We start from the raw sequence: 15,146 nt of genomic DNA, 5'->3' as shown, positions 1-15,146 counted from the left end.
CGTGGGGATTGGGCTTCAGAAATCAGTTTTATTCCAGGAAGAGATGGCTGAAAATGTTCTATCAGTATGGTTTTTCAAGAAAATTGGGGTTTGATCAAACGAAATTTTTGACAAAATGTGTCTGCTTTAGAGAACTTGGATGTTTTTGTCAAAAACCTTTTGTTTTTTCCAAGGAAAAGTCAAAATTATCCATGGGGGAGGGGAGGGGGCATTTTCTGACCCACTCTAATTCCTAGCTCTTCCACAGCCTGCCTCTTGCTTTGGGACCCAGTATAGTATCACTTACTCTCTCTGTGCCCAAGTTTCTCCACTTTACCTCGCAGGATTATTGTGAGGCTTCATTGATTGATATTTATATGAGCTACTTCAGATGGGCAGCCCTGTAGGAGTGAAAAATATTTTAATGATAAAATAGTGTTACTGAAATAATTTTTAAAAATACTATTGTGGTTTCTTACTCCAGTTGTCCCACCTACAATAATGGGGGTGAACGGCCCTTTGCAATATTACCGGGTATCACCACAATTAAATATTTGGGGTAGAATTTTCAAACACACCTAGGTGATTTAGGAGCCTAAGTTCCTCTTTTTTTAAAAAAAAATTATTTATTTTTGTGACACAAACACTGTGGAGGCTAAATTCCACTGATTTTTTTCAATGAGACTTCAGCTCATAAGTGTGTTGGTCATTTCTGAAAATGGGATATAGGCTCTTTTGAAAATGTTACCCTTGGTTCTTGGTATGTATGATTAAGCAGAAAAGGGGAGCATAACTTGTGGGTGAGACTTGTGTGGCTTTAGGTTCCTGTTACTCTCAGTGAGAGAATTTTGGAAGGTCTGTAAGCAGAGTGCTTTGGCAGCAAAAGAAAAGAAGAAAAGAGAAGTTGGAGCTGAATTGGCATTTGGAGCCTTTTTTAAATTTAAGGCTTTATATAGAGGCTGTATAACAAGCATTGCAGTTAAATTACATGATTTAGCTAAGACTTAATTATTAGGTTTTAATAGCCGTACTTATACTATAAATATGGGGGAATGAGCATGTTTCTAGCTTTGTTCTGTACTGCACTGAACAGAGGGCCAATGCTCAGCAAAAACACACAATAACATTGAAAACTAGGGCTTTCAGCATTTGGATGGCATTACAAACTCCCACTTCAGTGTTTTAGGTTCAACCCCCCGGAACCTTTTGAATGCTGAGTTTCATTTATTTTGTCGTTTTTATAAGGTCAGAAGTTTGTTGCAATGGGTAGTCCCTCCTTCTCCCATCCCTGTCCCTAATGCCACTAATCAAATATTAACTGAGAAACCAAAAGGTAACGCCAAAAGAAGTAAAAGCTGTCAAGCAACAAAGACATCTGGAACATTGCTAACAGCCTGGGCAAGCAGTGTTGGCTTCAGGAGCATTTTAGATAGCATGGTTAACCCTTAAGACAGTAGCATTTCCCAGACTGGTATCCAAATGAATATGTAGAAAGATGTATATGAATGAAAAATCATAGTAGAAAATTGATTCTCTCAAATTGGATACTCCAGCCTTCTCTCCTCTCTGCCTCTCTCTGCTCTCTGGCCACCTCCACCAGCCCTGATCCCATCTACCCATGTGATTCATCTCCACCCATCAACACAACTCTTTTTTTCTTTCTTCTTTCTTCTTAGTCTTTTTAGTTTCATATAGTTTTATTTTTGGATGGTTTCAGCCTGTAAAGTAAAAATTCTTTATTTATTCCTATATTTTTTCTGAGAGAAGACAAGAGAGATCACTGTGGAATAAATAAGTCCAAGCCACACTGCCACACAGGTTGAGAGGTGGGGGGGGGGGGGGGCTTACTGAACTCTGAGCTAGTTTCAATTTTTTCTGATACTATTTTTATTTTTTTTTTTCTTCTTGGTGGACTTGTCTGGAGAGCTCTTAGGAAGCATCTAAAAGATTGCTTTGGTTAACTTAATTTGCCAATCTCTAATTGCTTTATTCCCTTTGCTTTATCCCTTTAAAGACTCCTCATCCTCATCGGTGATTTATGTATTGTTTGATTCCTATTTCCCCCTCTCTCCTCCTAAGGCTATGATGATTACAACAATAAATTAACTCAGCCTTCCCTCAGCCTCAGAGGGGAGAGCCAGCAGATCCCCAGACCCCAGCGCGCGCTGGCGGCATTTTTTGGAGCGGCATTGCCAGGAGCGCCGGCCTCGCGCCGCCATCATGCCGGAGGGGAGGTTCCACGGCGGACCGGACAGCGCGGGCATGATGACTGTGGAGGGTGCGCGGCTCGTGGGCTCGGGTGGTGGTGGACAGGCGCGTCTGCAAGAGGTCCCCCCCCCCGCGACCGGACCGCAGCGCACCCCCTGCGGCATGCCGCCGTGCTTGGGGCAGCCAAATTCCTAGAGCCGCCCCTGCTAATAGCTCTGTGAATAGCTACACTAGACTGGGCATGGATGTAATGCTTAGTTTCTTCACCTTAAGCCCTTTTATACTGGACATTTCTGTGTACTGTGTGAGCAACTGACTCCTTAAAGTTTAAAAGCCAGCTTTACATCTTCATTTCCTCATGCAAAGGTCTGAGTTTACATTACAACACAGATCTGCTCTTCCAAGACTGCCTTGTAATAAAGGTATTTTTCTGACCACAGTTTAACCAGACCAGGAACCAACTCTGTTTCTTATACAGAATCAAACATCTGCTGCATCAATCAGTACTACAATGGTAAAATCTTTACACTTTTTGCCTAGTGCAAAAAGATAAATGGTTTTCTGGCATATTCCATATAAAGTAAGTACAGGGACAGTGGGTGGTATAGCAATATTAATTACAATTGTCTTTGTAATTTTAATGTCAGACCCTTTGAAATGAATGTATTAATCCTCATGACACTTACCATAATTGAGTCACTGTTACCTCCTGCTCCCCACATCTGTTTGTTGTATCCACCCGTTGTCTCTCATTTTATACTTTTTTCCCCACCTGGAGGGCCTTCCGGGATCAGATCCGTTAATTGTGCCTCATTATATTTGTATATGCCTTTGTACTTAGCACATTTAGAATAGAATGAGATGAAGCAAGTTCAAAAATGCTGTTGATATAGGACTCAGTCCAGCAGTTTTTGATCATGTGTTTCCAGTGGGGCTATTTGTGTAATTTAAGGCTGCATGATCAGGCCCCTAATAGAAAGGGCACTGGGAAGCTATGTAAATGGGGCTCCATGCAGGTGCATTGGGGTCTAGTAGTCCATATTAATTGTGAGCCTAACTGTGGGAAAGTGGATAGAAGGTTAAAAATGGTTAAATTGCCTGTAACAGGCAGAGTTGGTCATCTGTTGCCTTTTCCCATCAGCATTTATTATTATAGATGATTGGACCATTTTATAAACTTCCGTCCACATTCCCACAATTAGGCTCACAATTCGGGCAGGCCTGTGAGGCGCCAATAAGATCACTTCACAGCATTTTAAAGAGTCGTAGAGAGATTCTCTTTCCATGCTGGATAAAATAGCCAGTGTGAACAAATACAACATACAAGGGGTTTTGGTCCTCAACTATACCAAATTTCTGAGATTTTAGATAGATTAATACTCTCAGATTTTAAGGTCAGAAGGGACCATCATGATCATCTAATCTGGCCTTCTGCACATTGCAGGCCACAGAATCTCACTCATCCACTCCTGTAATAGACCCCTAACCTCTAGCTGAGTTACTGAAGTCCTCAAATCATGATTTAAAGACTTCAAGTTGCAGAGAATCCACCATTTATATTAGTTTAAACCTGCAGGCAACTTGTACCCCATGCTGCAGAGGAAGGCAAAAAACCCTCAGGGTCTCAGCCAATCTGACCCAGGGGAAAATTCCTTCCTGACCCCAAATATAGCTTTGTTAGGGGCATATTCCTTTGTCAAGAGTTCCTCTGGATGGCATCAACTGGCACCTTCTTGGAACAGGGGGCATTGTCTTGAGTTCTCCGCTTGGTGTCCTCCTCTGGATCCCTTGTTTGATCCTGTGATCTGTACCCCTATCCCTGTTTTTCATTCTCTGTCTCTTGTAATCAGTTGAGTTTCTGGCTCTGTGGCCCTTCTCTCACCTGAGAGGGTGGGCTTTCTTTTGTTTTGATGGACTCTACCCTTGACCCAGGATTCAAACAGGCTGAATCAAGATACATTTTATCGAACATATGACTGTTGATTCAAGGCCTTATAAGTAAAGTTCTAGTAACTAGTGCAGTGTATGTAAATGTCAGGTTATTGTAGCAGTAAATGCATAGCATTTTCCTGCAGTCTTCTTTTACTGGGTAAAGGCATTTATCTGGGATGATGGCCTATTAAATATTGAGAAGTCTCCATGCAACTTTGTTCTCTATATTAACTAAGCAGCAATAATGAAATTAGCAATCAACAGGGAGTTCAACACATTCAAAATGCCCTCAACTAACAAATTATTAATCTGCCAAGGTACTTCATTCATAATTGCTCAGGGTTACTATCACAGAGGTTATGTAACAGCAGGGAATAAAGAGTCAACCATGGGCCCATCGGCAACCACCTTATTAAGGCCCAACTTAAAGAAAAGTTAAGGAAAAAATCTTCCCATGAGCTGTCAGCTCTTGTAATTTTAACTTTGCCAAAGCACGGATTTGGGAATGGATTTTTCTGGGAAGAAAAAATAAGTCTATGGCATCTTCTTTCCTGTGCAAAAAGAATGTGCTAACTACTGAAATGGGTAAGGAAAATGTAGGATGTCAGCAATAAATCTAACGCAGTTGAGCCCCTCTTATATTAACCCCTCTTATCCGAATGCTTCTGTTATCCTAATTTAGATTACGTTCTGTGAGCATCGCTTACCTGGAAAAACTTCCACTTTTATTGACACTTCCATTTACCAGAATAAATTCCATTACCTCAGTTTTATTTGGATAAATGGGGTTTTTACTGTAATAGCATAACCATTGCTGAAGGGTACCAACAGAGATGGTCAGAAAACCCAGGAAAATAATGTCACATTTAGTACTTTTTTGTTTGTTTGTTTTTTGGTTTCCATGATTTTGAACAGATTAATTTTTTGGTTTTCATGGATTTTCCACAATATTTTTACCAACATTTTATATAAATGTCTTATTTAAGAAAAACAGTGTATTCTTTGTGGTGAAAAAAAGTGGGGGCGTCCATTTTCTATAATGTCTTAAAAACAATTTTGATAAAATTTGTCTAAAATATAGATTAGAATCATGGCAAGTTTCACCAAAAAAACAGAAGAAAACATCTGTCAATTTTTTTCCTCAAAACTATTTGTAAAAAGGCCATTATTTCATTCAAATCTTTTTGTGTGGAAAAATTTCCATCAGCTCTAGCTAGCAGTATGAGACTTCTTGCCATGAGTTTTGTTCTTTCTTATTTGAGAACAATAAGAAAGATTTAACCTGATCAAAGTTGATAAAAATACTGAAGTCACTTGGTGTCCCTTCTTTGCTTTGATCTGGAAGGTGATGGAAAAAAATAAACATACTGGAAGAGTTTGACAAGGAGTTTTTTAGCAGATTTTTGTTGGGGGCATTTTTTGTTGCCCAAACTTATCTGATTTAAAAACAATTTTGAAATTTAGTGAGAATCATGGCAAGGGAGTTAAATATAAATGTCTGTCTTGTTTATGTATTGTTCGGGTTTCCCTAATATATCAATGAGGTATAACAAGAAGTTTCTTGTTCTGGCAGAGGTGTATTTTGATGTGCTTCCTAAAATGGCTCTGTGGTTCCTTGGCTAAAATGCCAAACGTTGTCATTATTGTTGTTGTCATTAATTATTTGAATTGTGGTAGCACCTTGGAGACCCCATTATTGTCCAAGATCCTATTGCATGGAGCTGGTTGGAAATTTTTTGACAATATTTTCATCAAAACTTGCCAATTCATCAAAATTGAAACTTTGTGAAACAGGGACAAATATCCAGACTTGAAAAGAGCCAATTTTTTTTATTGTAAAAAATAATAATTTGGTTTTGACATTTTTGACACAACTTTTCATTTCAATGTTTAAGCAAACTAGCTTGAAAAAAAAGTTTTTAAAAATCTAAATCTAAACAAGCAGTTCAAAATTATTGAAACAAAATGTTTCAATTAATCCAAAACAAAAAAAGTATTCATTAATATTTTTTTGATTTGGGTATTTTGTCCTGATTCAAAACAGGAAAAATTTAAGTCTTAAAAATATTCATAGGACAGAAAAACTATTTCCAACACAACTCTACTATTGTGTTTGGTCCTGTCCATACACCAAACAAAAAGACAGTCCCTATCCAAAAGAGCTTCCGATCTAAAAATTTTAGCCACCTTATAACCCTTTCTAAAGTGGCATTCAACTCTTCAGTGTATCAGGTACTTCCTTTATCATCATATACATAAACTACTGTTTGCCTGTTTTCTGTGAAGGTAAGGCACAAGGTAAGCAGTAGCCTATCACTTTCCCTGGTCGGTAAAATTGGGAATAAGAGACCTGCACAGGTCTTGTGAGTTTTTGCATGAATGTTTGTCTTTATAACTAAAAGTCAGGAAGCAGAACTTGTAGTAAAAAATTTTCACCAACTAAAGTTTTCCCATTAAGAATGCTGTAGTAATGTTCATTGTGCAACAAAATAAAGGCCTTTTTCATGGAGATTCTTCACCCACTGTTAAGAGGTCTCCAGTTTCATGCTACAGGACTATGACTGAGACCCAAAGTGCTGTTCAAACATGGTGACGTTGTTCAAACCAATCTTTCATTGGTCCGAAAAATAGACCACAACTGGTAGCTGTCTGACTCCCTCTAACAACTCTCTGGGGTATTCCACGCTGACATAAATCACAGGAGTCGACCAGCAAAACTAAACGTATCATGCAGATTTCTTAAAACAATTCCAGTTCCACTGCATGTCATGAGTGTTGATTGCTTTAGGAGGCCCATCACCCACCTCTGTACTTTTAACCACTGTTACTTGCAATTGTAAGAGAACCTTCCGCAATAATCTGGCTTAATGTGAGTAGGTAAACTGTCTTGTTTAAGAAATTTACTGTTGCCACTTCTCAGTCTCCCTGAAGAATATTATAACATTCATTAAACCACCACACAGCCACAAATTCATCAAGGCTTTTGTTGGATCTTGTATCCTTAAGCTGTCTTCATTTGCTTTCTTTCCCAGGGGGAGGCACTTTTTGGTAGCTCTTTTGTGTGCCACTGTCTCCACCCTGACTCTGTATTTGATGGCACTAATGAGGCTGGAGGGAGTTGGATTCTATAGTGGGGAAAAAAAATCAAAATAATTCCCTAGGGCATTCATGAGCACAAAGCATTTTAAGAAAGTTGCAATCTGTGGGCTCGACACAGTTACCCAGTGCTGCGTGTGGGATTTTGGAGAGTCCTGCATCATTCATAGATCTCCAGTGGTCTGCTAGAAAAATAAATAAAACCCTACTGGTGTACCATCACACTGTCTCAGAGAAACAGCACCCCGACTATGAAATAGCCTCTTTGAGAGCCTTCCCAAGGCAAAAATATTGTAAGGAAGTTTACATACACTTTGCACAGCCAGCTTCAGCTAATATTTTAACGTCACTCAAAAACTCTTCTGTTTTTTGCATGAAAACTTGAGACTGATGGTGTATGAATTAAATGGAGAATTTAAAAACATGTTCCCTGACCTATAACTGAACTATATTTTACACATCTACCTCCTACAAAAAAGGTAACTTAGTTACTGCCACTTCTGCCCAATGGTTTAAAGAATTCCCTTCCAAAACATCAAAAATGTTTGGTTTTTTTTAAAGAAACAAAACAAAAAAAGCTGGGAACCTAACCACAGAGTAGTTAAAACTGATCTGTCAGAAAACAAAACCACATCGCTTCAGAAAATGATTATAAACACACACATGTATTATTTAAAAAGCAAATATAAATCTGTGTATTGTATGTAGTGCAGTTAGTCTATTACTAACCTTTAGCCATTAAAGGCCCTCTGGTGACCTTTTCATAACATTACATCACTCTTTCTTTAAAGCATAACCAACTGTTGGTACTTACAACTCACGAGCTTTAAAAGCAAATAGCCCTGTTTAAAAATATATATATATATATCAAACTTGCAGCTTCATAAAATTATGCCACCTTTCTTTATATGACTTGGCAAACCTTGTTCATTACCAGATGTAAAACCAATTTTTTTTTTAGTGATCCAATCTATCATTTAAAATATATGCCCTTCTCCATAACTGAAAACTTGCTGACTGACTTTAATTGCTCAGTGACGTCAATGAAAACTGCTGCTGTCAAATGTGGTAGGATTATTTTTAAATGACATTGTGTAAAAATGAAATTGGCCTTCTTTGTTTGTCACCTACTCCCTTTCAGCTCTTCGGTATTGAATGATACATCTGTGAACTATTAGAAAGCCCTTTATATTAGCCCTTAGACTAGGATATTCAAAGGATCCTAAACCTAAAATCACAGCCTAAGACTCTGAAAGTTCTCTCACTTGTGGCTTTTCATTGGATTTCTCCATTGTAATAACACCACTAACACTTCTTAAGTCTTAGATTCATAGTTTCCAAGGTCAGAAGAGACCATTGTAATCATCTAGTCTGACCTCTTATATCACACACGCCATAGAACTTCCCAAAACTAATTACGAGAGCAGATCTAGAAAAATATCTAATCTTGATTTTAAAATGTCCAGGATGTAAAATCCACCATGACCATTGGTTAATTGTTCCAATGGTTAATTATGCTCTCTGTTAAAAATGTGTGCCTCATTTCTAGTCTGAATTTGTCTAGCTTCAACTTCCAGACATTGGACTGTTATACCTTTCTCTGCTGGACTGAGGAGCCCATTATCAAATATTTGTTCCCCATGTAAGTACTTGTAATCTGTGACCAAGTCACACGTTAACTTCTTTTTGTTAAAATAGATTGAGCTCCTTTGAGGAATCTCACTATAAGGCAGATTTTCTAATCTTTTAATAATTTTTGTGGCTCTTCTCTGAACCCTCTACAATTTATCAGCATCCTTCTTGAATTGTGGACACCAGAACTAGACACAGTACTCCAGCAATGGTTGTACCAGTGCCAAATTCAAGGTAAGATAACATCTTTACTACTCAAGATTCCCATTTTTGCTTCCAAGGATCGCATTAGTCCTTTTGGCCAAAATGTCACAGTGGGAGCTCATCTTCAGCTGATTATCCACTGCCACCCCCAATTTTTTTTCAGAGTTGCTGTTTCTTAGGATAGAGTCCCTCATCCTGTAAGTATGACCTACATTATTTGCTCCCAGATGTACACATTTAGTCATATTTAAAACACACATTGTTTGCGGGAACCCAGCTTACCAAGCTATGCAGACTGCTCTCTGTCAGTGATCTGTCATCTTGATTATTTACCACTCCCCCAATTTTTTTGTTATCTGCAAACTTTATCAGAGATTATTTTATATTTTCTTCCAGGCCAGTGATAAAAATGTCCAATAATGTAGGACCAAGAACCGATCGCCATGGGACCCCACTAGAAACACATCACTATTACCTTTATCAACCAAATTTATAATCTCATCAAAAAAGGAATCTAGTTAGTTTGAAATGATCTGTTTTCCCTAAGACCATGTTGACAGGCATTAATTATATTACCCTCCTTTAGTTCTTTATTAATTGAGTCCCATATTAGCTGCTCCATTATCTTGCCTGGGATCAATGTCAGATTGACATGCCCATAATTACCTAGGTCATCCCATTTACCTTTTTAAAATATTGGCGCAACATTAGCTTTCTTCCAGCCCTCTGTAACTTTCCCAGTGCTTCAAGAATTATTGAAAATCAGCATTAATGGCCCAACAACCTAACTTGCATCCAAGAGTTTTAAAAGAGCTGGCTGTCTGGACCTTCTGATTTAAAAATGTCTAACTGCTGTTTAATATCCTCCAGAGATATTAGTGGAATGCAGAGTGTTATCAGATTATATGACTGCATAATCTGTTTCCTCCTCCGCCCCCACCCTCCAAATACAGAACAGAAATATTTATGGAATGTTTCTGCCTTTCCTGCTTTATTATTGATCATTCTACATTTCCATCTAGTAATGGTTCAATACCACTGTTAGGAGTCTTTTTGTTGGTAATATTCTTTAAAAACTCCTTTTTATTGTCCTTAGCTCTGTTTGCCGTAGATTTCTCCTTGTGTCCCTGTATTTCCTTTATCAATTTTCCACAGTTCCTTAGCTTCTGATTTATATTCATTACTATCAGCTTCACTTTTCTTCCTTTTGTTGTACATTATTTTCTTATAGCTGCCTTCATTTCCCCTCTAAACCAGGTCACTTTTTTTAACCAGCACACCCTTATTCCTCGATTATGGAATTGTGTCTTTTGGGGCATCTAGTAAAATGTTCTTAAACAATTACCAATTAGTCACATTTTTCTGATTAATTCCTGCTACTGACTGACTTACCTCATAATTGTTTTCAAGTTGCAGAGATTTTTGCGTAACATATGGTTATACGTTTCCAACTTACGCAAAATTCAAGTTACACAAGGCTTTCCAGAACAGAACAATTGCGTAAGTTGGGGGGCGTCTGTAGGTTATAACCATTGATTTTAATATTCCAAAAGTGTGAATCATCCCACTAGGTTTCAGTAATACCAACTAGATCAAATTTATGCTAAAAAATGAACAAATAGAGTTCTTGTTTGTTACCAGGCTCCTAGCACTGGTGTAGTTAAAGAATTTTTTTTATGTCCCTGCAGCCCCCGGGGGATAGGGGAGGGGGACAACAGAGGGTCTCTGCACACTGCCCCTGCCTGCAAGCACCGCCCCCACAGTTCCCATACCATTGCCCACCCCCCGGGACATGCTGGTTGCTTCCACGAGCAACACAGGGCCAGGGCAGGCAGGGAGCCTGCCTTAGCTCCGCTGTGCCACCAACCAGAAGCCACCTGAGATAAGCACTGCCCAGCCAGAGCCCACCTCCTTCGCCCCCTCCTGCACCCAAACTCCCTCTCAGAGACTGCACCCCCTTGCCCCAGCCCTCAACCCCCTCCCACACCCAAACTCCCTCCCAGAGACTGCACCCCAATCCCCTGCACCCAGACTCCCTCCCAGAGCTTGCACCATGCACCCTCTCCTGTCCCCCAACCCATGTCCCAGGCTCAGCCCAGAGCCACCTCCCACACTCCAAACCCTTCGGCCCCAGCCCAGAGCCTGCACCCTCTCCCGAACCCTTGCCCCAGCCCAGTGACAATCAGTGAGGGTGGCGGGGGCAGGAGGGGGAATGAAGTGAGCAGGGCAGGGCCTCGGAGAAGGGTTGGGGGCAGGGATGGGGCTTCAGAGAAGGGGCGAGGCAGAGCTATGGGGCAAGGGTGTTTGAGTTTGTGTGATTAGACTGCTGGCAACCCTAGTAATACTTAGGCCCTGATGCTGCAGTAATCTCTAAACAGGTGGTCTCTTCTCCCCATACACACCCCTCTGTCCAAAATCCCAGTGAGCCCAATGGATGTCCCCAGTGCTCATTGTAGGATTCTGGCCTCATTTTTCATTTAGTCCTTTCTGATCAAACTTCCAATGACAATAATGGGAGTTCTGCCCAAGTAAGGGCAGAAGCTCTGAGTCAGCAAAACAGTTAAGCACGTGCGTTGCTGAATTGGGGCCTAACTGGATAAGTGTTGCAAGATTCACCATTTTGGATCTGTGCGTCTACATGATCTATTATTTTCTTGGTTGTAACCCAACTTTCCTCCCTCTGATCATAGAAAAAATATATAAATTATACATTGGAAAAAACAAAGAATTAGATTCAAATTATCTCCCCCCACAAAAGCATACCTCTTCATTATCCTTCTAAAGCACTGCATAATACTTTCAAAGAGGTAATACGGCAGCCCAAAATGCATTAACCAGGTGGAAACATTGGCCTGAATCTAAATAACAAGCTATTGAACTGAAAGGCATAAATTTTTAATAATATAAAAAAGTATCCTAAGGTGTAAATAAAATAATGAACGTCAAGAGTAAAAAGGACCCCCACATCAGTGCACAACCTAAAGCTCCATGCTATTTGGACCAGATTTATAGGAGAAAACAGTTCCTTAATGAACCTTAATCCTATTAACAGAATTGTCAGCTTAGGTTTGTCACTGAAAAGATGTTTTCATCCATGAGAGGTATGATTTGTTGACAACTTTTGCCTCTCCACAGTAGTCAGCATATCACCTATTTCAAGGTAAGATCTGTCTCTACTGCATGTTTTTAATACTATCAACTGGATTCAGCTTAATAATTGATTTTTTTACCCAACACTGGGCTTGGTCTCAGTTGAGTATTTCTTACCCACACACATGGTCCCACTGAAGTCTCAAGTTTGTAGGATTAGGCCTCAAAAAGGTGGTGAAAATAGGAGATACCTCATGAGTTGCATTTAAAAAGCTCATCATTTGAGGAAAGTTCCTGTTACCCTAACTTAGGTTATGACCTCCAAAATTGTGTACTAAATAGCATCTCTTTTCAAACATCATCATCATGGGACTGTTAGGCTAATTTGAGCAATTGATATAAATATACAGCTAACCGGAGATATTTGATCAGCCAAGGTAATTCCAAAACCAACCACAAAATGCCAGTAACAAAAGGAATTTATTTTAAAGATGATCAACAATGAAAACAAAATTAGGTCTACTATTTTTTTTTATAATATATTCAGAGAGTCTTTAAAAAAAAAGAGGTTGAATGAGAAGTTGCTGCTTGTTACTTACATTAGAAAGTCAGGCCTGTGTCTCTTGGTTTTCTTCGAAGACTTCATGGATGACTGGAGAGCTGTGAGGATTATGCTGTTAGAGAAAGCAAGCAAGGTGAAACCTTGATAATGTGTGAGGGGAAGCAATTCTTATTCAGACTGTTTAAAATGTTGTCTGACACCTATGTAACTCAATGGACTGAATAAGATTTTGAAGAAAAGCTCTTTGGGTTAAAAAAAAAAATCTATAGCTTCCCACTTCAATTGAAGGATGAGAAAGTTCCAGATTTATATGTCTGGCTCCTCTAAGAAAGACTTTCAGCAAAATAGAGAAGACGGGACTTGGCATTCCTAATATTTATAAGGTAAAATAACAAAAGTAAAGCACCAGGCATAATGAGACCCCAGTCCTGATTGGGGGTTCTGGGCGCTAAGATATAAATATTTAATAATAATGATGAGGCACTTTGGGACTGCATGCACAGAGGAGCCAAGAAACTTGGAGGTGATTATCCCTCTCTGCACAGGAAAAGAAAGCATAACGGTGAGGGAACTAATCAGTAGTCAGCAAAGAATCCTCTGTGAGACGGGGGAAGAGCACAGCTCTCTGCTTTAAACATTGCATTGGGGGACCTGATTCATCAGTACCTCACTTCAGTGTTGTGCTGGTGTAACCGTGGAAGAACAGTGTGGATTCAATACCTTGGCCAGTAAGCTTTGTTACACTGTACATATGTTGCTGTGTGCTGCCTACTGCGATTTGTCTAGAAAAATAGATTGAAAATTCAAAGACATTGATGAAACTAACATTTTAAATTTTAAATTATACCAAATCTGATTCTAAAAAATATTTTTGCATCTCTGAATTTGACATCTGAGCAGCACCTGAGATGTCAAGTCTCAATGTTATGGTCCAGTATTTGATTTATAGCTGCTAGTTAGACAGAGATGGTATTGCATTATTATTTTTAATTAAGGCACAGCCAGGGAGAGAATCCAACATACTGCGTCCTGTGCTAGATCAAGAGATATGCATAGTTTTGCTTCTGTTGGACTTCTGTATCAGATAGGGTTTGTTTTTAAATGTAGGCCTAGACTGTGTTCTGCTTTACACCAGTGTAAATCAAACTAACCCTCTTATTTTTTTGTCATAGTAGTGCCTAGTGGCTCAGTTGAGATCCCATTGCACTGAGCTGCACTATATGTACAGACATATAGTAAGAGACCATCTCTGCCCTGCAAAGTTCTCAGTCCCAATAGATGAGAGAGAGAGTGGGAAAGGATAATGGAGATGAGACAACCTGCCCAAGATTAGTGGCAGAGATGGGAATGTAGCCCGGGTGTCCTAAATCCCAATCCAGTGCCTTATTCACTGGCATCTCTAGCACTACCAACCACAAAAGTCCTCATGAAGTCTGGATTTACACTGTTGTAACTGGCATCAAAATCTGGTTTGGAGTCATCATCATCCCTTATCCACTGGTGCCCTGTTCTTCTTTTCTCCCCAGGAGTATAATCTACCCTCTGAAAAGTAAACTGGTTTGTTTTCACCTTGGACAGTGCTTTTCCTTGGCTCCCACCTGTGTTGTGTTATTGAATGCGCAGTAATAAGACCATGGAGTGGAATTTTTAGCTCTGATTTTTTGTGTTTATCTCTTGCACATTTAAAGCCCAGACTGGCATACTCAAATCAGTAACTGTACATCTCACTACTCATTGTGCCCAGGTCGTTTGGAAGTGGCTAGAAAATCTTTCTTGTTGCCTTACCCCTCCTCCCCAAAAAAATGGGGTGGGCGGCGGGGAGATGACATCTCTCTAGCTGTACATGAATGGCTTATAGCTTCTTTAAAAAGAAGGTCTGAGGTGGCAGTGAGGAACCAGGTGGAAAAATTGTAGGAAAAATTAGGAGATCTGGGCAAAATGTCAGAATGAAATGGTCAAGGGAGAGGGAAAGAATTGTGGGACTTTGTCAGTTTCTTGAATTTTTGTCATGAATATTTTTAGAAGTGAAACGTAAATCGCCCCCCCTCCCCCAGATTTTATGTAAGACTTTGCAAAATATCATTCTAAGCACCATCTGGACTGCAGCTGAAATGTACTGTATAATCTAATCTCCGCACTTTCACTGTCCATTGACGTTGCTTTGGCAGATTCCTGGTTGCTGGATATGAAGAGTCTCTCAGTCATTGCCACTTGAAGGAAAAGGTTTACAGATATCATTAAGCATCATCCATATAACAGGCTCATTATAAAATGATGCACTTACATTCTCTTTTTTTTTTTAAGTTAAAAAAGGAATACACTTTCCTCTTACAATGCATGAAGAACCAAAGAAACATGTCATGAATTACATGCAGCCTCATAATCCCTAAAAACCTTTTTGTTTTTTGGAGCCAGACTATCACTGACTCAATTTAATAACTGC

General features: G+C 39.4%; 1 protein-coding gene across 1 annotated transcript in view; it reads left to right on the top strand.

Moving 5' to 3' along the window:
• Nucleotides 1–15,146, top strand: part of CPLX4 (complexin 4) — a 43,813-nt gene that overhangs the window by 18,707 nt on the left and 9,960 nt on the right. The window lies entirely within an intron of this gene.

Source organism: Mauremys reevesii, linkage group 6 (genome assembly GCF_016161935.1).
Source record: "Mauremys reevesii isolate NIE-2019 linkage group 6, ASM1616193v1, whole genome shotgun sequence".
Classification (NCBI taxonomy): Eukaryota; Metazoa; Chordata; order Testudines; family Geoemydidae; genus Mauremys; species Mauremys reevesii.
The sequence above is the reverse complement of the archived record's forward strand: the minus strand, read 5'-3'. Positions and strand labels throughout refer to the sequence as shown.